Source organism: Triticum dicoccoides, chromosome 6B, assembly GCF_002162155.2.
Source record: "Triticum dicoccoides isolate Atlit2015 ecotype Zavitan chromosome 6B, WEW_v2.0, whole genome shotgun sequence".
Taxonomy (NCBI): Eukaryota; Viridiplantae; Streptophyta; class Magnoliopsida; order Poales; family Poaceae; genus Triticum; species Triticum dicoccoides.
The window spans coordinates 710,716,143-710,719,470 of NC_041391.1; positions in this window are offsets into that span (position 1 = coordinate 710,716,143).

Genomic DNA, 3,328 nt, shown 5'->3' on the forward strand with positions numbered 1-3,328 from the left:
CCAAGTTTTTTCCTCATCTTTGGGCGATAACCGTAAGTAAAAACCTATCACCATAGGCTCACGAAGCGAAACCTTCGTCCTGACATGCAAGTACTTTCCTCTAGCAAGCCCATTTGACTCAACATCAACCTTCACAATCTCCCCTAGCCACTCGAACCCATGTCTAGATCTTGTCAAAAACCATCTGTGAGGGCCTCGTAGAACCATCATAATCGTTAATCACAACCACATTGAAATCAAATTGCCAGGGGCCATTGAACAACAGGTGCCTCTAGTCACCTTCACTACCAAAGTGAACAAAAAAAATATTCCTACCAATTTCTTTGAACTGAGCCTCCCTGTGGATATCCCAAGCCTTATGCATCACCCTCTCAAAGGCCTTGATGTTGAGTGGTCTGGGAGAGAAAACTCTTCCTACAGCCGACCACTTCATTGCTTTTGGGAGATCTGCCCCTGAATTGAGAAAACAAAGCCCTCTGATTCCTTCTTTGTCAACGTGAGATTTCCCAATCTTGTCGAGAGACTAACTGCCTCCTCCGAAGGTTTGCCATACGCAGGTGATCGAGAAGATTCCCGACTCGCTGAGTCTCCCACCGTCTTGCCCAGCGGTGCCACCTTCTTTGCAGGGGTAGATATCCCTTGCCCTACCATCTCCACCATGGCACCCACAACAGAGAACCGCCCGATCAGATAGTGAGCCCAGGAAATGTTGTTGTTACCCATAACACCACTGTACTTGCACCACCCCTGCGCCGAACCCTAACCCTAGTGCCAGTCTAGCAATCACCTCCCAATTGCCTTCTTCGTCGCCGTACGGTTACAGAATGCATTGTGGACCCTCTCTTTTTCACTTTTGTTCTTTTATCCTAGAGCTGATAAGCATTTCTAGTTATCACTGATCTAGAGTTGTGATTTCGTTAATGTTGTAAGATGGACTCGATGACTAAACTAAGCGCTCAGAATTCAAAATTTCACGAGTTCCCCATATGGACGGGAAAATTCAAAATGGCCCTCGAGCTCATATGAGCTCTTTATCTTGGCCATATAATAGCTCTTAGATTTGTGAGATGGCATGCATTAGAGGTTGTATATCATGACAATAAATCATGCATTCCCTTTTCCTATCTCTAGAATCATTAATGTTGGCAGACCAACTAAAGTTGCCATTGACCTGACATCTCCCTCTTTATTTAATGATTCTATAGTAATATAGCTCCATAGATATGGATTTTCTGTAAATCAAAAACATGTAGAAAACAACTGGCTCTGTGCACTAAATTAATAGAGTAGTTCAGAAAAACAATATAAATTGCTATAAAAATATATTTAAAAGTGCGAATATAATAGCATGAAACAATAAAAAAAAATAGATATGCTTGAGACATATCACCCGCTAAAACACCTCCAAAGATGTGAGATCACATCATTCTGGATCTGCACGAGAAAGAGCCACAAGTTTGAGAGGCACTATGAACAGAATCCAGATAATAACATGCTTACCCCAAGGAACGCCCACACGGTTACTTGTCCAAATAGGTTAGGATCGTAGATTCATAGTTTGATATTGAGTGTTGAGGTTAATTAATTACTCCCAACCCAACTTTATCCTTTGAATACAACCCTCTATCCCAAGACACGAGAGAAATACAAGTTTCACCTTGATCACTTTTCCCACTCCATAGACAATGGCTTGTGATCTTATCGATATGTTGAAGAATTTTAAGAGGAATATTAAGAACACACACACACACACACACACACACACACAAGTAGACATGGAGGAGAGGGTTGAGTTAATGGTAGTAGTTTTACTCCAACTGACATAAATGCAATGGTGTTTACTCTTCATTAAATTCCAGCCACTTGTAGTCTTGTATCTAAGTTGTAGAAAATGCCCAAATGAAACAACTTCTCTATTGTTGCACCTAGCTACTACTCCCCCCGTTCCTTTTTACTCCACGTATTAGATTTGAGTCAAGTCAAACTTTGCAAAGTTTGACCAAATATGCATTAAAAAGTATCAATATGTACACAACCAAATATATATACTATGCAACTACATTTCATAATTAATCTAACAGTAAATCTAACAATATTGATTTGACATTATGAATGTTGATATTTTTTCTATAAGTTTGGTCAAAGTAGAAATGCTTTGACTTTGGACAAAACTTATATGCAGACTAAAAAGGACCGGAGTGAGTAAAACATGCTCATAATCGTTGCATGGTTCATTGAATCATGGTTGCTAGAAGCCGGCAGCAAAGTCACATTCTTTCTAGATGGAGCCCAAGGAGCTTTCACTTAAACATCTAATTGTGTTTCAATCGTTTTGTGCAATCATTCTTGTGTATACACATGGGGTTACATGAAGTTATGACCAAATCGAGTCGAATAAAATTCATGAACTTCAATACTTATTACAAACTAAGTCAAATATAATGAGTTAACACACACATGGCAATTATCATTGCTCATCGGCAATGGCGACAAGAAATAGGCGCAAATAACTTAGTTATTGATTTCAGCTAAATCCTGCAAATTAAATGGTACCATGTCACTCCGCATCATCGCATCCATCATTAAAAAAAGCAAGCTTTATAGATCCAATTTGTTAATTTGCCAATTGGGATCGCATGTGCTGGTGATTTTTTCAAAATTCTTCTCCAACTTATAAGCCATCACTTACACCTTGGCAGCCCATCTTCATCCATGACATCACCCTACCCCCTCAACCAGGGGCGGAGCTACGTGAGGGCCAAACTGGGCCTTGGCCCGCCCAGCCCAGGAGAAAACAGGGAAGGAAGATAGAAAAACAGGGCGTAAAAATCAAGTGTTCGGTGTAGTTTCTGTGTCTGGCCCGCCCAACAATCGGCCCATAGCTCCGCCACTACCCTCAACTGTCCCCCATCGGTTGTACGTTGACACCAAGACCTATAAGTCGGTCATTTACGCCGTCACACCCATCTTCATCCACAACAGTCCCCACCCCCTCAACTGTCCCCCATCGAATGTACGTCGACACCAAGACCTATGGTGACACCTCTCATCGGCACCGTCGGCCGCATCCCAACCCGGTGACCTCACTGCCATAACCACATAAACAACCACTGAATGACCGCCTTAAAATTTCCAAAATGATGTGTGTTTTTGAACAAGTTTTTCAAAACACTACTACTCCCTCCGTCCCATAATGTAAGTTCGAGCTTATATTATGGGAGAAGCCGGAGGTTTCATCAGCAAAAGCGGTGCTGAATGGAGCAAGTGACAAGATTGCTTGCTCCACTTCCACTTAACCAACCTAAGCCGAAGAAAGAAAGAGTACGTG